At 39.4% G+C, this 21,315-nt stretch overlaps 1 protein-coding gene across 2 annotated transcripts in view; it reads left to right on the top strand.

The window, feature by feature from the left end:
• Positions 1-1,106: 1,106 nt before the first annotated feature.
• PAFAH1B1 (platelet activating factor acetylhydrolase 1b regulatory subunit 1) overlaps positions 1,107-21,315 on the top strand; it is an 81,371-nt gene continuing 61,162 nt past the window's right edge. The window contains exon 1 of one of the 2 annotated variants that reach the window (XM_057535536.1): positions 1,107-1,497. The gene's annotated coding sequence lies outside the window, so the exon portion shown is untranslated. Of the gene's footprint in view, positions 1,498-2,302; positions 2,322-21,315 lie in introns of those variants that run through there. The other variant, XM_007177460.2, reaches the window with a different exon arrangement.

Raw genomic sequence — 21,315 nt, 5'->3', positions numbered from 1 at the left:
CTCAAGGTCACACTTATACATACCCAAGTTCTCTCATTAACCAGCTGCTTCTCAAAGGCAGTGTATTTGCCTACATAAAGGAAAGCAATAAAATCAATAAACACAAGCCTAAACCTATGTTTTAGGAAAAGAGTTTCCTTGGACAATACAAATTAGTGATGAGATAATCACACTAAACAACTCTTACTAAAAGGATATTCCACATTGGATAATTCAGAACCTCAAATCTGGCCGCTTTTAAATCAAATGTCTGTGTGCAAAACATTGACTACAAATCCCCAAGACCTGTCCTCAGTATTTCAACCCATAAATTAGCAAACACACACACACACACGCGCGCGCGCGCTCAAGCCTTGTACGGATAAAGTTCCAGGTCTTTCTTTGGGCATCAGTTTCGAGACTTCCATAGTCGCAGATGTGTGTGTGCGTGCGTGCGTGTGACTAAGGAAAAGAATAGCTGAATCACATCTAAAAGCGAATCCTCCCAATCAGAAATCTATAATAAAAATGAAGATAATTAGGCATTCCATCAGCCTTTCAACCTCAACAGCTCTTCTCCCCAAGCCAACCCAACCTACTCCCCTCTCCTCTCCCCCGCCCCCGGCCCCTGGGAAATAAACCCAAAGGCCGGAGGTAGAAGGGGCGACATCCTGGCCGGGCTCCGCTTTCTGAAGCCTATCGGGGCACGGAATCCACCGGGGCCAGCTGGTCTCTTCTGTTGGCCGGGGGAAGAGGGGAGAGCGCCGTTCGTGGCCAAGAGCAGGGCGGGGACGTGAAGAGAGCCGGAGTTCGTGAGGGGCCGCAGCAGTCAGACGAGGGTCTAGGAAAAGGGAGCCGAGAGCCTTTTTCCAGGTTACAGAGGCGTGCGGAGGGCGAGAAGAAGCGCCTCGCGCGCAAACTTGTCCGCCTATCCCTCAGTACCGCCCAGCCGCACCAGCAACCCGCCGCCTAAGCGGAAGGCAGCGCGGCTCAGGGCCCGGCCCAGGCCGGCGCATGCGCCGCAGCCCCTCCTCCGCTCCGGGCCCCCTCCCCTCCCCTCCCCTCCCCTCCCCTCCCCTCCCTCTTCCCCGCGGGTGTGGGGCGGCGGCGGCGGCGGCGGCGGCGCGGTGACGTCAGGGCGTTGGGGCAGCTCCTGTGACAGACGGAGCTGGAGCGGCGGGGCGGCGGCGGAGTCCGGCGGCCGAGATAGCGAGTGAGCGAGCGAACGAGCAGCGACCCCGGGGTCCAGGGAGCGAGAAGGAGAAGGAGGGGAGCGCTCGGGCGCGAGCGAGAGAAACCGCGAGCGCCAGGCTTGGGCTCGAGCCCCGGAACGGCTGAGGAGCCCGCCCGCTCCCCTCCCCTCCCCCTCCCCGGGACAGGGCCCAGCGCGCCATCCTCCCCCTCCCTCCTTCCCTCCCTCCCTCCTTCCTCCCTTCCCTCTCCCTCTCCCCCTCCCCCGCCGGTGGATGGGAGTGAAGGACGGAAGAGGCCCTGCGGAGGCGGCGGTGCAGCGCTCCGGTAAGGCGGCAAGGGTCTGCGCCCTCTGTCTTCTCCACCGCGCTCCGGCGGCTGCGGGCCGGGCCCGGCGGCCTGACGATGTGGCTGCGCCGGTCCCCTCCCTCCCATACTCCCCTCCCCCTGCCGCCGCCTCCTCCTTCTTCTTCTCTTCTCGCTCTCAAAATGGCGGCCGCGACGGCCGTTGAGTGAGAGACACGGGAGGAGGGGGGACAGGCCGGGGAGGGCGCTGCCCTCGCTACCCTCCTCCCTGGCTCGGGTTCGGGGGGTGCCAGGGCCGCCGCGGCTCCACCCGCGGCCCTCCCCGGGAAGGGATCGCCCTCCTCCCTTGGTGACTTAGCAAGAAAAGTATTCTTGGGTAGGAAGGGCGTGGAGAGCAGGTCTCTCTCTGATCTTGGGGAAAGGGTTCAGCCCTCCTCTCCCCCGCCGCGGAAGGCGAGCTCCGCAGTCCCCACCCCACCCGCGGCTGGCGCTCAGGGACCGGGCTCAGCCCCAAGCCGCCTCGGCACCCACAGGCCTTCAGGCGTTCCGTCCCCCACCTGTCCTTAGGATGGGGTTGACCTGAGAACGATGGTCCAGCCCTTCCCTGGTCCCCCTGTGCAGTGGTCCAGCCTCTGCACCCACTGAGGAGGAGCGGCCCGACCCACCGAACCATCCGCAGCACCCACCCACCAAATCAGGCAGGATTTTCTTTTCTGCCACCGGCTCCTTCAACGGGAGTTGCCTTTTGACGTTACAGCACTGAGCTTCGAGGCCCTCAGCCATTCTCCTTCTAATCTAATCTCCCCACTCATTTAGGAAACGCAGTGCCTTCCGTAGCCTCCCAGGTGAGAAAATGCCTTTGAGGTGGTGGGCAAATTTTAACTCTACCTCTCTAGACAGAAGAGTGGAGAGGAGGAGGAGGTTTTCAATATCTGAGATAAGACAGAAAGGTGCCTTGGCTTTATTTGTGATTCTGCTTTTCTTCGGTGACTTAGCAAGAAACTCCTTGGGAGCAGGGCAGGAGATTTTCTTTTGGGGTTGGGGTTTGGGTCCAATTTATATCAATCCTTTGGTTAAGAAATTGTGCTATGGAAGCGAAGAACCAGATTTGTGGTTTCGTTCTCAATGGGCGATGTCATGCCAAGGTCCCCCCCTCCCCCTTTACTTAAGAGGCAGTCGGGAGAGAATAAAGATATGATATTCCGACCTTTACTTTAACACACAATCCTTGAGATTGATAACGTTTTAAAGGCTAAACAAAAAATTTGTGCCATTTTTGGTAATTCTATTTTTGTTGGGAGGTGGGATCGTTTTGTGTGAATTTCATTTTGAGGCTAGGGTGGAGGAGACAGTGCTTGGGCCTTTCATACCAGTAATGTCATCCCTGCCCTTTTGCTACAGTAGTATTTGCTTGAAAAAAATTTTTTTTTCGTTTTTGCTGCAGCAGAGCTTGATTGCTGCAGGGTCCAGTCTTTTAATCGGGAAGATTTCCCGGTTGGGTATGTCGGTAGTGATATAGTGTTGAATATATTAAAAGCTGTTACTTAAAAAATTATGATTTGGGTCTAAGGCATTAGCTAGCTTTTAATCTCTCATGGGTATCTTTCAGGACACAGTTTTGCAAAATAATTGGCAGTTGCAAATTGCAGTTTTTATTAAAGCAGAAGAGTAATCTGTGTTTAGGGTGATTTATTCTTTCACGTTCTATTATAAATGATCATTGTTTGGATTGTTCACAAGGGGAGGGTCTCCTAAATGAAACAAAGCTGTTATTTTTATAAACCAGAATGGAACTTAATTTTTCACAAAATATTTCTGTATATCTTGATTTTGATGGAGTTAGCCCAATTTCGGTGCCTCTCCCACACCTTTTTTAAAAATGGGCTAATATTTGTGGTTGCTGTGAACAGCCATTGAGCCGAGGAGACTGGGTGGAGTAAGAGAGCAGAAGCTGTGAAATGCTAGATTGCCCTTTCATAGCATTTTTCTCTTGCTTATGTTTTGTAAGGTTATTTGATGCTAATTGGTACTACAACAAAGGCGTTTCTCTGTAGTAAATCTTAAAATCTCGTGTTTTTAGTTTCCACCTTTTTTGCAAGGTGGGTATTGAATGATTGGGGTAAAAAGCAATGTCCCTGCTCTAAAGCGAATACTTATTGTCTCTATATATCTGTACATATACATACACACACACATATATATACACACTTCTTAATGTTTTTTATTGTTTTAGTTAAGTAAGTGTAGATTAACGAATGCCAGAAATATTTGGCAAAAAATAGTAGTAGGAATATTGGAAAAATCTAATGAGAACATTGCAGATGTTTTCTTTAACTTTAGTTTGCATTAAAACAGTATATCTGTGATTTTTAAATAATGAACATCAAAGTGAGTAAGAAAGGATAAGATAATTTGTGTTAAATGCTCTTTATATGACCCTTTCTCTTGTGTTGTCCTTTGGAAGAGACCTTTCAGTAAGGTACTACTGTAAGAGAGGGTAAGTCATTTTAATGTCTTATATCAAGCAATCATGTGAATAGATGTTCTCAGAAGAATGTCAAATTCATGTTGTAAATGTGATTTTGATGGGCCTTATGACTTTGTCAGTGTATGATATATTTTTACATTTTTGTTATTTTTAATGTGATTAGAAAGTAGAAGGGTTCATGTGGTGAGGAATGAGGTTATTATGATAATTCACTGTGTTATGTGTCTAACATATCCCCACCCCTAGTATTTGTAGCTATAAAAGCATACTAAGAGCTGAGATTTTTCAGTAGATTATTAGTTGATTAGGAGTTTAAAATAATTTGACTTAAGTAAGAGAGCTTTTACTTCTAAATGTGTATCTATGTGTGTTTCTGGTACATGTGGCAGGATCTTTTGCTTAATTTGGAGAGCAGTTTTTTAAATTCTTCATAATTCTATACCTATAAAACTTCTAATGAGATTGGGATGGATTAATTTTTTAGTAGACTTACTTGGTATCTTTTTTTCCAGATACAATTACTCTGGTATATAAAAGATTTAGAGATGTTTCTGGAAGGGAAAAATCAGTATCCGATAATTTTTGGTTTTCCAGCTAGAATATCCGTGTTTCATTGTCTATATTTTTTCAGTGTAAATGTTGCTCCCTCTTATGCAATAAATAATACTGTATATATGACTTTACCTTATGCCTCATATTTTCAGTGTCCAAGAAAAAATAGTACCTTACTTTTTGTTTACCTGTGGTTCATATTATTCAGAATTTGTCATCTTAATCTCAATAGGTAAGCCATAGAAATTGTGGCAGTTGTCAGCATTAGGATGGAGATATCTTAAAAAACAAATCCAAAGCAAAATCTTCGGGCATTCAGAGTGAATTTTCCAATTCTTCCTATTGAGTTCTAAAGCAGTGAGTCATGTACTCTTTTGCCAAAGGGACTTGAGGCTCAGTTGGTTTTAAACCACGCCTGTCATGTCCGCTGTGGTCCTAAAAGAGATTTTTTTACTTGGTTGTAAGTTTCTGTTGTGAAAATATTTCATTATGATGGGTAATCTGTTTTTATGCACTTTAGAGAGAGAGAAATAGTTAAAGTGGGAATTCTTTGCCCCTTTTACTATACAACTTTTTTTTACTTTAAAAGTTGCTCTATTTAAAATAAAACTAAACAAAAACAAACAAAAAAACTGCTGATATAGGGACTTCTGAAAAGAAAAAGCAAACCTATTCTCCTGAAGATGCTTAGCTGTAGAGTGAATCTTAGTTGCTGAAGGCCACATGTTTTGAGAAATCTGTATTTCATGAAGATGCCATATTACATAAGCCTAACAGGTAACTGCAGTGAAGGCTTTTTGACTTGTTTTAGCTTTGTTGCTGGTTGATATGGCATATTGGCTGGTCATTTAAGTGGAACCTTAGTTTAACTTCTGCTGTGTGTATAATTTTTAACCTTGCCACGGCAGTTACGAATTTTAATTGATATTGGTGAAATGCTTTATAGTCATTGGATGCAGGTATCATAAGGGCTTATTATTTTGATTTATTGTTTTCTCTTTAAAAGTTGGTGGCTTTTAGTTGAAACTTACCTAGTTAGGATTGATTTGTGGATTTGTCAAGGATACTTCTGGAAAAGTATCCTCTAAAGTTATTGTCATCTAACATTGTTGTAAACATTTTCCTAGAACTTTGTAAATATATTGAACATGGCATTTCATTTGTTCTGTCAGCTACTTTTTGAGATAGAATAGTATTTTTTATGGATGAGAGAACTAAAATTCAGAGAATTTCTTTTCCCAAGGTCACATGTTGGGTTAGTAGCTAGAATGAGGTAAATATTGTAGTCAGTGAATCACTTGGGTATTGCCTTGCATGATCAAACAAACATTCCTTTTTCTTTTGACAAAATGGACTCTTTTCATAACTATTTTTATGTTAATTTCTTTTCTAAAATGGTGAAAACTGGTGGCATTTATTGCCTGCATCATTTAAATTGGTATTTATTAACATGGTCTTGTATTGTAACTATTTTGCTTGCATAAGGCATTTGAATAGGGACTTCCAGAAAATGCCTAATACTGCTTTATAGTAATATTAATAAGTAAATAAATACTTGCTGCATACATACAAGTAGTAGTAATAATATCAGTAAATCAATATTAAATCTTTTAAATACATACAAGTGGTATTAATAAGTAAATAAATACTTTTTGCATTTGATTGAATATGGGGTTATGTGAAAGGAAATGAGATATCCTATAGTTCTTTATAGTGGCTAACTTCCAGTGATCTCTCTGGAATTAAGGTGAAGGAGGGAAAAGTGTTCATACTTCCTTTACAGAGATTTTATGTTGTCCCAGGAACAGGGTCATACTTACGACATAGTTGTTTCAGGGCCACAAAACTCTCACCTATAAGAAATGAATTAACCCAACTGGATAAATTTCATTTGCGTTTCTGTTCTCTGCATTTTGATTAGCTGGTCCTTGAGCGCTTATGTGCTGACAAGAATTACTGACAGTTAACTGAGGCTGTTAAGAAATTTTCTGAGAGACTGTCTTTTGATAACAGTGAAATTAAGAATCTGGGAAATTTTTAAGGAATTTAATTGAAAGCTTATGTTATTAAGGATTTGCATGTTGTGGATTAATTCACTTTTAATCTGCGGCAAAGATAAAAGGATATGTGTTATGATTTTAGTATTCTGTATGCATAAGGCATATATTTTATATTTTCATCTTCCCTTCCATAGTTGTTTTTATTTTATCAAAAATATGCTGACTGCAGAAGAAGGGAAAGTGAAGATAAAAGAGTCAATTGTATTGGGAATTCCTTGGCGGTCCAGTGGTTAGGACCCTGCGCTTTCACCACCGAGGACCTGGGTTCGATCCCTGGTCCCTGGTCGTGGAACTAAGATCCAACAAGCCACGTGATGTGGCCTAAAAAAAAAAAAGAGTCAATTGTATTGATTATTATTATAATTTTTTTTTTTTGGTCAACTTATTTTTTAAGGGTGGGGAAAAAGCTATACATTTAGCATTATCAGAGAAAATTAAATAAAGCTGTTGACTAAAACCAAAAATGAATATATTAGATTCTAATCCTAACTCCACAATTTATCAGCTATGAGCCTTGAGCAATAAGCCTCAGTTTCCTAATCTATATATGGATAACGTTGACAGTATGTAACTCATAGGGCGGTTGCTATTATTGGATAAAAGGCCTGTAAACCCTTCAGTAGATATTTTTTTATTGTTAGAGACTTTTTTTAAGGAAGAGAATTAACATACAATTTAATCATAAATAAGCAGTTATTAATACATTAATATAGCTCTTATAGTTTTAAATGTATTTCTTAAGAATTAGTATTAGGGATTCTTTCCCCTTTATCCATGATGTGTATCTGAAACCAGAGATGGCTTCAGAGTTTCTTAGTAGGCAAGAAGTGCTATGTAAATCAATGCCAAATGGACTAATTCCTTTTTTTAATATAAAATTATATTGCTCATAAGCATGTTATTTAAACTGCAAAGTACATTTATATCTTTATTTTAACAAAACTTTGTACTTTTAAATATTAATTTAAATAATCCCACGTTTTTCCTGTTTTTCTTTCTAAAAAAACCTTTTTATTTTGGAAAAATTTTAGATTTGTAGTCAAGTTGTAAAGATAGTGCAGAGAGTTCTTGTGTATACCCTGCACCCAGTTTCCTCCATTGTTAACATCTTACGTTTCTGTGCTACGTTTGTGAATCTTGGTATTTACTATTAGCTAAACTCCAGACTTTATTTGGATTTCACTGTTTTTCCATTAATGGCCTCTTTCTGTTCAGATTTAATCCAGGGTACCACGTAACATTTGGTTGTCTTTTATCCTCACTCTCCTCTGGTCTGTGATAGTTTCTCAGTCTTTCCTTGTTTTCCATGACTTTTACAGTCTTGAGGAGTCCTGGTCAGGTATTCTGTAAAATGTCCTCCACACTGGGTTTGTCTGGTGTTTTTTCATGATTAGATGGGTTATGGGTTTTTGGAAAAAATACCACAGAGGTGAAGTGCACTTCTCATCACATCATGTCAGAGGCTACATGATATTTCATCACTTGGTTAACGTAGTGTTTGCCAGTTTTCTCATAAAGTTATTATTTTTCCATTCTCTTACTTTATCCTTTGGAAGTGACTCCAGTTCCATGTCGGCGGTGGGGGTGTGTGGGGGGGAGTGTCTGTTTACATATGTTATTTGGAATTCTTCTGTAAGGTGGATTCGCCTCTTCTTCCCCATTTATTAAAACAATTTACATCTTTATTTTAACTATCAGGAAAATTTTGTTTAGAATTTTAAATATTATTAATTTAAATAACCCCCAATTTTTTCTAGCTTTTTAAAAAAATAAAATATTTTAACAGTGGTTTGGAGAATAAAGATCCGAGAAAGCCTTTGAAGGAGCTATGTTTAAGTGAATTATATATCCGTCTAGAAATTACTCTGAGAGTAAAGTTCAGTGTTGGGATTTTAGAGAAGAGCTCCACATTTGGGGGCTTGTTTGGAGGGAGACTGCTGTAATCTGAGAAGCAAAGCAAATAGGATATCTTATTCATTGGTGCTGTGCTAGTATTTGAATCCTCCTTGTTCTTCCCTTTCCCTCAAAAAGCTTGTAAATACTGCAGCAGAAAAGAAAGTATTTTTGACCGATTGGACTCTTATTTTAAAAACAGAACTGGTAGATCTGTGTCCTGAAAGATATTTATTTTACACTAAGGAGAATTTATAACTTGAGTGCAAGGTTATTCTTGAGAATTGCAGTTATTACAGTTCTTTCAGTTGTTTTTATATCTTGCCCTTACATTGTATCACTTGTACAGAAAATATCATTGGGGGCTTCCCTGGTGGCGCAGTGGTTGAGAGTCTGCTTGCCAATGCAGGGGACACGGGTTCGAGCCCTGGTCTGGGAAGATCCCACATGCCGCGGAGCAACTAGGCCCGTGAGCCACAACTACTGAGCCTGTGCGTCTGGAGCCTGTGCTCCACAACAAGAGAGGCCACGACAGTGAGAGGCCCGCGCACCGTGATGAAGAGTGGCCCCCGCTCGCCGCAGCTAGAGAAAGCCCTCGCACAGAAACGAAGACCCAACACAGCCAAAAATAAATAAATAAATAAATAAATAAATAAATAAAAATAAAAAATAAAAAAAAAGAAAATATCATTGGGCTTCTACTTTTAAAAAAACGTATTCAGTACCATTACATATTTTTGTTTCTCTTGTAAATTTTCATCAATTTTTCTGTCCAGCAAACATTTATTTAGATATATTATATTCTAAGCACTGGGGATACAAACGTGATTGTCAGCCCTTGACCTCAAAGATCTTAAAATTTATGAACATGCAAAGGTAGCATAATAGTGCTATAATCAAAATATGTACTTGGTGAGATGAGGGCCCAAAGTTTTCTCTTTTTTTAAAATATTTATTTACTTATTTTGGTTGCACCAGGTCTTAGTTGCAGCACGCAGGATCTTTAATTGCGTTGTGCGGACTTCTTAGTTGCGGCATGCGTGCGAGATCTAGTTCCCCAACCAGGGATCGAGCCCCGGCCCTCTGCATTGGGAGTGAGGAGTCTTACCCATTGGACCACCAGGGAAGTCCTGAGGGCCCAGAGTTTTCAAGGAGGTCTTCACAAAGATGTTGGTTAAACATTTTTGAAGAAATCTTGTCATGTTGTTTGGGGAGTAATTTGTACCTAGTCTCATAAGTACATCTTGGTTAGTGAGGGAAGTTACATGTAGCTGTAGTTCAGTATGGCTGGAGTGATTGGTGAGTACAGAGGAGTGAGAACATTACCCTGATCTGGCCTGTAAAGTGGGTTGGCACATGGACCATCTTCGTTTGCAGACTCCATCTTAGACTCATGCAATAAAAAGCAATAAAAATTCCATGGTGGGGGACACCAGGGATATCGGTATTGTCAGTAAGCTTCCTAGTTGAGAAGCTTACTGAAACCAGTTTTTACCCTTGAGGTGCCAGAGGATGATTTTAAGTTATGATAAGTAACATCATTAGATTTCCTTTTTAAAAAGGCAACTGTCAGCATTGTGGAAGATGCAGCTGTGGAGTGGATGGAGGTAGATAGACCTGTGGAGACTATTTAAGAGGCAGTGCAGGTTGAATGGATTCGAAAGGGATTGAGTATGTATAAATTAATAACCAGTTTGATATGGGAAGTAAGAGAAACAAGGAATGAGGAAGGTGAAGAATTGAGGTGTTTTTTGTTTTGGGCTGTTGAGCAGATATGGGTGTTCAGAAGGAGCAAGAAAGAGTTGAGGAGAACCAAGGTTGGGGGAAGTTTTTTTGGTTGTTGTTTGTGTGTGTTTTAACAGGATAACCGTTAGGTGTATTGGAGACTTGAGTTCTAAGATATTTGGTGTTTTCATGTTTTATATGTCTACCAGTGTAATTAATAGTAGAACATTTTTGTTTATTATTTCTTATGACGCATTAAAAATGTATTCTTTCATCAGAGTGTGTTCAGTGCATTCTGTTATAAGAACTGTGCTGAGGTGCTAGAAACTACTCCAGACAGGGGACAGCAGTAGTAAAATCATAAAGATCACAAAATGAGGAGAGGGAAGGCATGCATTACAAGGTGCTCAGTGTTAACTGGAGTTTGAGCAAAGTGGGGCTTGGTTAGAAATAAGATTTGAAATGTGGGAAGGGACCAGATCCTAATCAAAGACCTTATAAACTGTGTTAAAGCATGTGGACTTCAGGAAATAGGGAGGCAGCACAGTGCAGTGAATAAGGGCCCCAATTGTGGAGCCCAGATGCCTGTGTTCAACTCTGCTGCTTACATAGCTGTGTTACATTACACACACACACACACACAATATAAAAGCTCGTTATTTAAATTCTCATAGGTAGTTGTGAGGAGTAAATGAACACTTCTAAAACATTTAAAGCAGTGACTAGCATATAGTAAGTGCTATTTAAATATTTGTTAAATAAAAAATAGGGAGCCAATGAAGGGTTGTTTTTAAATAAGGAAGAGATATGGTCGGATTGTATTTTAAATAGATAATTCTGGGGCTGAGTAGAAGATAGATGTTAATAGGCCAAGGCTAGGTTTAAGAAGACCTGTTGAAATTGGTCCAGTCCAGGTGAGAGACGATGGTGTGAACTGTGGTAGTACTGTTAAGGGTATACAGAGAATAATTCAACAAATATTGAGGCAGTAAACTTGGCAGATCCAGGTAATTGATTGAATATAGAAGAAGAAAGAAAAGAGTCAAGGTTGATTCCAACATAAGATATTATTTCTAAAATTTTTAAAGCAGTATTCATTTAAAGTACTTTGGATCTTAGATGTCCTCTATGCTAGTTATATTTGAGGCTTTGGTGTATATTATGTTGCTTCCATAAAAATGAGAACTAATGGCCTGAGATAGTTTTTAATTTCTCTAAATGTATAGGCCTTTGCTGTTTTTCTCAGTAGGTGGAGAGAAATTTCTCTTTAAAGATCCACTGTTAACGTGGAAAACTCTCATTTAGCCCACGTCCAAAGAGCTAGAAAGCTTAAATATTGATTTTTTATGTTGTTTTTATATTATAACTTTATATTAAGATTTGTGATTATAAAAGTATAGCACCATAGTAATGCTCTAAAAATTTGAAGTGACTGCTGAATCATTAAAGAGGTTAAAATTTGTTAATTCTATTATATCTAATTTTTTCATTGTTTATTCATATATGATAAATAACTTTGATAGGCAGAATATTCATCACCTGTTCATTCCTTTGATAAATCTTAACTCCCCAAATCTAGATTTGTCAAATTTTAAGAATATTTTTTCTTGCCATTCAGTTTTATAAAAAGGGGAAAACTTGGTTGAAATTAGAACTTTCTTGAATTTGAATTTTCTCTAGATTCTTTTTTTTTTTTTTTTTTTTTAATTTTCATCTAGTATTTTATTTTTTTGGCTATGTTGGGTCTTCGTTTCTGTGCGAGGGCTTTCTCTAGTTGTGGCAAGCGGGAGCCACTCTTCATCGCGGTGCGCGGGCCTCTCACTATCGTGGCCTCTCTTGTTGCACAGCACAGGCTCCAGACGCGCAGGCTCAGTAGTTGTGGCTCACGGGCCTAGTTGCTCCGCGGCATGTGGGATCCTCCCAGACCAGGGCTCGAACCCATGTCCCCTGCATTGGCAGGCAGACTCTCAACCACTGCGCCACCAGGGAAGCCCCTAGATTCTTAATGAAATAATTAAATGGATAGGAAATTCAGTGTCCTTATATAGTATTTTAAATCTGAGTCCTGGGTTGTAGTGGTGTACATAGTGTATGATATCTGTCAATTACGCTATTGCAGGGCTCATCAAATCTCCCCACTGAAGACAGTTGAGCGGGATGATATTTAAACTGAATCTTGAATGAATAATTGGAGTGGACATGGGAGAAGGTCGTTTGAGGTAGAGGGAAGAGCAACATATACAGATACAAAAGCATGAAAAACTATTATGTGTATGCTGGAAAGTAGTTTGCAGAGGACATTGTAGGGTACATGTGAATATGAGGCTGGAAAGGTACATATGAGCCAGATTGATATAATTTACAAATTCTGTGTGGTTTATAGGCAATTTGGAAGACACAATTTTAAGCAAAGGTGAGCATTATGATCAGATGTGTATTTAGGTAGTTTATGTAGGTGGCAGTGAGGAATACAGATTGGAGTTTGAAGGTCACTTAGGAGGCTTTTTCAGGAAAGAATGATAAGTGCTTGAAATAAGACAGTGACAATGAAGGTTGTTGATTGGAGAAAGGTTTAGGAGGTAGAATTGTGAATGAGTAGTGTGTGATGAGGAGAGGGAAGTATTAGAAGACATCTCAGATTTGTGGCTTGGGTGTCTGGGTGGAATTGAGAAACTGGGCGTCATTAGCCATCCATAGTAGAGAATAAGAGGAGGAATTATGTGGGATATGTAAAGTGCCAGATTAATTTTCCTGAACCACGGTTCTCAAGTCACTTTCTTGCCAACAACCCATTGCCAGGTTTTTACTATATTTAGTCAGCTTTGTATATGAATAAATGCAAAGGGTACCTTACTAGAAACATGGTATTTAATAGATGTTTGTTTAATCCTAAATGGACACTCAAGGTCTTTTCTTTGGTGTCCTGGCTCACTTGCTTATTCTTTATCTTCTTGCCTGCCATGTATCTGGTGATTCAACCTTATGAAGATACTTTCTGTTCCTTATGGCATTTTCACTCTTTACCACTCCCTCCCATCTCTTTTTCTCTGTGTATCTTCTGACCTATATATCCTTCAAATCTGCATACCAGGTTCTCCTTTTCCAGGCAGCCTTCCCTAATTTTTTTTTTCTAACTGAAAGAAATTTTCTTTGAATTCATAATCTTAAGGTATCTACTATTTTTGTCTCTTGTTATAGCTTATATAAAACTTGATCTGATATGTCAAGTGAGTTAATGTATTTAAAGAGCCTAGAACAGTACCTTGCACATAGTACTCAGTAAATGGTGGTTGTTATTATGGTGATGTTAAGATGATTAAACAAATTGATGTAATAGTAATAGGGCAGTCTGCCTTTACCTTCTGCCTTCTTGTGATGGCAAAACTGATTTGTTCTCTGTCCTTGGACACTAGGAAAGCAGTGTCTCTTTTATTTATTTATTTATTTATTTATTTTTGGCTGTGTTGGGTCTTCGTTTCTGTGCGAGGGCTTTCTCTAGTTGCGGCAAGCGGGGGCCACTCTTCATCGCGGTGCGCGGGCCTCTCACTATCGCGGTCTCTCTTGTTGCGGAGCACAGGCTCCAGATGCGTAGGCTCAGTAGTTGTGGCTCACAGGCCCAGTTGCTCCGCGGCATGTGGGATCTTTCCAGACCAGGGCTCGAACCCGTTTACCCCTGCATTGGCAGGCAGATTCTCAACCACTGTGCCACCAGGGAAGCCCCCAGCAGTGTCTCTTTTACATTGATAATGTATGTAGAAGTGCAAAAGGTACTGTGCCGTATCATCTTCAAAGTGAAGTTATTCTCTTTGTACATCTTCACTATTCTAGAACTCTATTGAGGGAAGTAAAATGGTAGACAAGCCCTTAACACTGATTATCTAAGCTTCACCACAGTTGTTTGAGTAGGTGGTGATGTTAGCTCCAGTTATATGTTGGCAAACAGGCTTATTAGGAAGTTTGAAGATTTGCCCAAGGTCAGTTTGTAGGTGGCCAAGTTGATATTTGAACTTCCACTATTTGACTCCAAAATTCTACACAGTAGGACCTCAAAAGTGTAGGATTTATTACTTCATTGCTTTCATATCATTTACATATTCAGCTTGTTTTAAGAGGGCCTATCATGGGACCTATACATAGGAAAGTACTTTTTGTTTTTTCTTCTAAATTTTATTTTACATATTTATAGTTTGTTTATTTTTGTTATGGAACATGTCAACCATGCAGGAGAAGTACCTGCAGTAATATAACAAAATATCCACATAACTACTACCTGAATTAACAGATGTTAACATTTTATCATATTTGCTTTAGAGTTTTTGTGGGGTTTTTGTTTGTTTGTTTTTTAAAGAAATATGGCATTACAGTTAGAGTTGATATCCTCTTTCTAATCCTACTCCCCTCCCTCCCTGTTCCCAGTGGTAAAGTTCTCCTAAAGTTTGTATATATTCTTTTGTTCTGTTTTTATACTTTTACTATACATATATGTATCCATAAACAATGTACAATAATGCTTAGAGTTTACATGAATGTTATACTGTATACTATTCTACAACTTGTTTTTTTCACCTAAAAAATGTTTTCTAGATGTATTGGTATATGTAGATCTAGTTTATTATGTTAAAGAATTTCTTATATATGATCATACTATAGTTTCTTTATACCTACAGTACAGAAATAGGCCTTTAGATTGTTTTCAAATTTTCACTATTACAGACAGTGCTGCAGCGAACATGGGAAAGGTATCTGCAGATAAGATGATAAAATTTGTTTTTTTGTTTTTTCATTGCAGAGTTTATCTTAAGATTAATTAAATATTTGTTCTTTAGTAATTTTTATGCTTTGAATTGAATAAATAGAATGAATGATATTGTTGACATTGATTTTAGACTATAAATTCCTAAATTTTGTTCCACTTTCCTCAGTCTGTTCAACTGTTCAAAAACCTGTGTTCAATTCAGTATTGAGCCAGGAGTTGCACACTGGAGGCCTGTAGGACAAACTAAGTGTAAATGCTTGGCCTTGTATCGTTAAAATTTTTTTGAGTCAATATTTTAGAGTTAGGTATTTTGTGTAAAGTCTCTATTTTTGGATTATCCTGAAAAATTAGAAGCTTTGGCAACAGTGGGGCCCACATTTTCCCATGGCAACAGTTGGCCTAAGCTGAGTCACAGCTGCCCTCCTTTATTTTTTTAATTTATTTAAAAAAATATTTATTTATTTGGTTGTGCTGGGTCTTAGTTGCAGCAGGAGGGCTCCTTAGTTGTGGCATGTGAACACTCAGTTGCGGCATGCATGTGGCATCTAGTTCCCTGACCAGGGATCGAACCTGGGCCGCCTGCATTGGGAGCGTGGAGTCTTAACTACGGCTCCACCAGGGAAGTCCCACAGCTGCCCTCCTTTAGATGGGCATAAGCTCTCCAGGAAAACAAGTTCCTACCACTTCCTGTTACTGTTTATTATTGCCCTTGCACTGTTGTTTATAGTGAAGAAATACTTTTCTATTGATGTTTTTATAAAAAATGGGAAAGTGTAGCTAGACAACTGCAATATTCAAGAAAAGTAGAACAGCATATTTCTCTGGAAGTGAAGAATATTGTAATATGATTAATATGCAAACAAAATGAGTCTTGTATGGAAAGATCACAGCCTTGCCTGCTTCACTGGTTTATATTACCTGCATTGTTTTGAGTTTGTGATCTCTGCATTTTGTGCACATAGCTGTGAGGGCTGCCACATAGTGAAGTTGAAAATCAAAAGGATATGAAGATGGTTTGTAAATCGTGAAGTTTTGTGTGAATGCAAGATATTTACCTGTTCTTTTAGCTGTTATATACACCCTTGTTCCAGAAAGATTTTAAGCAGAGGGGTTGAAACTGGTTTAATCTTCTCAACCATCCTACCTTTCAGCACTGTATTTATTAAGTACCTTATTCAGAGGCTACAAATGGACGGTCGAGGATTTGGATCAAAAATGTGTTTTGTCTGCTCAGTGTTTTTGTTTTTAATTCGACTTACTTTAAAAACCCAGTTCTACCACTGTTTCCTTATTTCTAGCTGATTCACACTTTTACCTGCCTAGTCTCTCTAAGTATTTGATTTGTAACCTTTTTAAGGCAATTTATAAAGATGTATGAACTAGAAAATACCACAAATTAAAAACAAAAAGAAAGAAGAAATGAAAACAAAGGGTAAGGATAAAATGGAATGAGAATCTAGGCCAAAAAGGTCTATCACAATGGTCTTGTTGCAGGCAGAGAGCACAAATTTGACGCTGAGCTTTTCTATGAGGTGGCATTTTTCATAAAGTCCTTAAGATAAAAATAAACAGTTCAGAAAGGTAACTAACTTGATACTATCAGACTATAATTTCTCATAGGGGTCCTCATAAAGAGGATTATGTAATTATCATTTCCCTCATCAACATCTCTAAGGTAGATGGATGTCTAGTATTTAACAGCACTCAATATGGGAAGACCAACCACATCACATGAGAGTCAGTGAGAATGAGTGGGTAGATTGTCTTTTGGTGTCTGACCAATGGATATAGTTTCCCTCAATCCAGTTGTTGATATTTATTAAGAATAAGCTCCTTGACAAGTACCTAAAGTGCAGGTGTTCCATATATCAAACACAGACCATTCATACGTAGGATTTAAATATTTTTGTGAAAACTTAGTTTTACCCAAATAAAACTTGTGGGAGTGCTTGTAGGTTAAGATTCTTCTTAGAATCTGCTACATTCCTGTCTTGTTTGAAGGTGGACAAAGTAGTATTCTTCCAGAGTATACAAAACTGGTAAAGTCATTAAGAAATAGATTTAAAGAAAAAGGGGGTCAGTACACAACTCTGTTTTATGCTGCTGGAAATTAATTGCTTCAGCAGACCATTCCTGTGAAAATGGACTCCTGGTGGTTTTCAGCATAGATTAAATGTAAGGAGGTATTGTTTTCATTTATGTTTATAACAGATATGGTCTCTTCCCTCAAGAAACATATTAATATGTGGCTCGGCCCCTTCTCTCTTTACATGTGCTCGATTCCCCAAGTAAGATTTTTTTGTTCAACCCTACTGGAACTCAGTTTTTTATGTTGTTACCTTCACTACTGAATCTCTTGAATTCAGTGTTTAAACCACTCTGTTTTCTTACTGATGACTGCCCTTTGTATTTCTCAGTTTGCCATATGTAGCCTCAACTTTTTAGCAATACTGTATTTTTCAGCTGCTTAAAATAATTTTGCATTTGGTTATTTTGTATTCATGTTATAGTCAACATATTATTTTCCCTTTCTCTAAAACCTGCCTCAAAAAACTGCCAGTCATTTCCATCTTTAGCCTTTCAGTTTATAAAGCTGACTCAGTCAGTCCTGGGCTCATGTTATATACTTTATCACCTCCTTTCCTTTCTCCACTCTCCCATTTTACTCTAACTAGATTGTACATTCTCTTAGGGGGGTGGATTGCATTTTATTCACCTTTATTTATAGTAAAACCTCATATCACAGAGCCTAGCAGAATAGTCAATGAATGAATTAAAGGGTATGTATATATAGCTCAACATCTTCAACTATATTGTAAGTTTCTTATGGACAGGGACTGTCTCTCAACAGTGCTTTTAAGTCACGTGTAGTTATCCATAGATGAGACACTTAAGTTACATGGGACGCAGATATGTGTTGTTTGATTTGAATACTTGGCACTTGGTAGATCCTCAGTAAATAAATTGAATAACTGACACTGAGAATGTAGTTATTTCTCATTATTTGTTTCAGTGGAGGCAAGCATTGGTGTGGATAGTAGTAAACTAGAAATCCGTTCATTTGAGAGACAATGGAAGTTTTCCAGTTGGATTGTCACACCTGGGCAGTGTCTTTGGTTGTAAACAGGGGATCCACCATTAGGACCAAGGTCATATCCTTGAGAACGCCATCTTTAAGACCAAGAGCAAGTAGTAGACCAGGTCAAAAAAAAATTGCACTCTTGCATAATTGCCGTTTGACTCTAAAGCTCTTTTTTTCCCAAATCATTCTCACTGCTTCCATCCTAGTCCAGGCCTCTTTTATCTTCTAATTGTAGCCTTCCCTTGCTCTAATATCGCCTATACATCTCCAAAAAAATCACCACGAAACATCAATTTTAGAACATTGCTCCCTTGCTTAAGAATTGCAGTGATTTCTGCATTGTCATAATTCCTTTGGACTATCTGCATTAATATTCACCATAACTTGTACTTAAAAAAAAAAAAGGTACACAGAACAGTATGTTTTCTGTTATTGTTTGTATGCTTAGAAGTATTAGTAAGCTTTTTTCCTCTGATTTTTAAGGCAGTGGATTTGTGTGTGTGTGACTTAGTTTTGATTTTAAAAAAAAAGATATACAGGCTGTAGCTATGTTTGTCTAATTGTCACTTGAAAATGTAGCCTTTGTAAGCAAAAACCAAAAGAGTAATATGCATGGTAGAAGGTTAAAAGGTCTTTAAGTTTTAAAGTTTTAGTATTACGTTTGAGACAGTCAGTTGATTTTTCTACAGGATTTTTAAATTGGTATACTTTCTCTGACATACATTAATTAGTGTTAAATCTTTTAAAAGAAAAAAATTACATCGAAACCAGCTCCAAGCAGCTGGACTTTGAATGTATTTTATTGCCCATATTTCAGAATTTGATTTTTGGGAATTTTAAAAAAGAAAGCTGAGAATAAAGTGATATAGTGCATCTTTAGTTCTGAGAACATAGTAAATCTTTATCTCAGTTTTACTGTGATTCCTGTAGCAGACATTTAGAAACACTACGTACCTACTGTGTGTTAATTACCATGGTATTTGGTAGAGATATAATGAGGAATATGTCAAGGTTGCAGCTTTGGAGGAGTGTTGTTGAGGAGACATCAAGGAAGATAATTACTGTGTGCCCTGAGAAGTGTTAAATATATGTATGTACAAAGAACTATAAAATCACAGAGGAGCGAGTTACTCTGCTTAATTTTTTTGTCAAAACTATGTAAATAGGGCTTCCCTGGTGGCGCAGTGGTTGAGAATCTGCCTGCTAATGCAGGGGACACGGGTTCGAGCCCTGGTCTGGGAAGATCCCACATGCCGCGGAGCAACTAGGCCCGTGAGCCACAACTACTAAGCCTGCGCGTCTGGAGCCTGTGCTCCGCAACAAGAGAGACCGTGACAGTGAGAGGCCCGCACACCACGATGAAGAGTGGCCCCCACTCGCCGCAGCTAGAGGAAGCCCTCGCACAGAAACGAAGACCCAGCACAGCCAAATAAATAAATAAATAAATAAATAAATAATTAAAGGTGCTAATAAAAAAAAAACTATGTAAATAAATCCCTCAAGTTCTATTTTTGCTAGCTGCTGAGAGCTTGCTAATGGTGTTTAAACACCATTGATAAGCATTAGGTTGAACCTGTGTAATTGCCATTATTGGCAATTTTATATGGTTTAACCCTAATAGTATTTCAGTATGGCAGTTAAAACAAGAAAATGAAACATGCTTAATGTCTTTTGCCAATACTGTTTGACAGTTGTTAGATAATTGATATTTTATTAAAATAAAGCTTTGAATATTGAATAAATGTGCCATTTTTGGAAAACATTTTTTAAAGCTCATTTGGTTTCTCTTTTTTAAAAGATAATATATGAAAGAATTTTAGTAACTATAAATTGCTGTGTAGTTATTTTATAATTGCTTGTAACCATGGAGATATAGTTATTTGGAAAGTTTTGCTTTCATAGCTTGACTCCATACAAACATCTGTTGGGTGCTAGATACTGTACCCGGCACTAGAGAGGCAAAGAAATTCAGTTCAGTGTTTGCCCCAAGGAGATCAGTCTGGTACTAGAGACAGCATGTATATAGTTACAAAGATTGTGGGAGGCAGCACAGGGTAGAATCAGTGATTTTTCAAATTTATTTTAACAGTGGAAACTTTTCCAAAGAGATTTTATGCAGAAACCCAATATATAAACAGATAAAAAACAGAATCCTGCCTATTTGGCCTCCTCTCTGTCCTCATTCCTACTGTTTGAAACCATTGGTGTGGAAGTCAGAGACAAATCGGGTTTGCATCCTGACCCTGCCACTTGTTTAGCTGTTTGACCTTGAATACATGCTCTAACCTTAGTGAACTTGTTTCCTCAACTGTTAAATAAGTATATTAGTTTTTTTGCTGGGTGTTGTAAGAATTAAACATTGCAGGAAAAGAGCCCAGCATATAAAGTCATTCAGTAAATGGTAGCTATTAGGATTATATGTACATGACACAGTGAGATTAAAGAAGAGTAGGGAGTAGGCTAGCCAAGGAGGGCTTCACAGAGGTGGTGATGCGCTGCCTTCAGGCTGAATCTTTTTTTTTTTTTTTTTTATAAAGCTGTTTTTTTTTTGTTTTTTTTTTAATTTTATAGCTACTTTATTTACTTATTTCTTTATTTTTGGCTGTGTTGGGTCTTCAGTTCGTGCGAGGGCTTTCTCTAGTTACGGCAAGTGGGGGCCACTCTTCATCGCGGTGCAGGGACCGCTCTTCATCGCGGTGCGCGGGCCTCTCACTATCGCGGCCCCTCCCGTTGCGGGGCACAGGCTCCAGACGCGCAGGCTCAGTAGTTGTGGCTCACGGGCCCAGCTGCTCCGTGGCATGTGGGATCTTCCCAGACCAGGGCTCGAACCCGTGTCCCCTGCATTAGCAGGCAGATTCTCAACCACTGCGCCACCAGGGAAGCCCCAGGCTGAATCTTTTTTAAAGTATTTATTTATTTATTTTGGCTGCACCGGGTCTTAGTTGAGGCATGTGGATTTCTTAGTTGCGGTATGTGGGATCTAGTTCCCCTACCAGCGATTGAACCCGGGTCCCCTGCATTGGGAGCGTGGAGTCTCATGCGCTGGACCACCAGGGAAGTCCCCTCCAGGCTGAATCTTGAAGGAAATGGAAAATTGCAAAACATATGGGTGAGAGGCATGCACCCAAAATAAAATATTTCCATAATGAAGACTTGGGTATGTGGAATGCTGCCTCATTATCCCTTTCTGGAGATAAATGGCCTCACCTGAGTTCTACATAGCACATAGCTTTTCCTTACATTCTTTGACTCACACTTTAGTATTAGGCTGGGTTAAGCCAGG

This window comes from Balaenoptera acutorostrata, chromosome 20, assembly GCF_949987535.1.
Source record: "Balaenoptera acutorostrata chromosome 20, mBalAcu1.1, whole genome shotgun sequence".
NCBI classification, from domain to species: Eukaryota; Metazoa; Chordata; class Mammalia; order Artiodactyla; family Balaenopteridae; genus Balaenoptera; species Balaenoptera acutorostrata.
The sequence above is the reverse complement of the archived record's forward strand: the minus strand, read 5'-3'. Positions and strand labels throughout refer to the sequence as shown.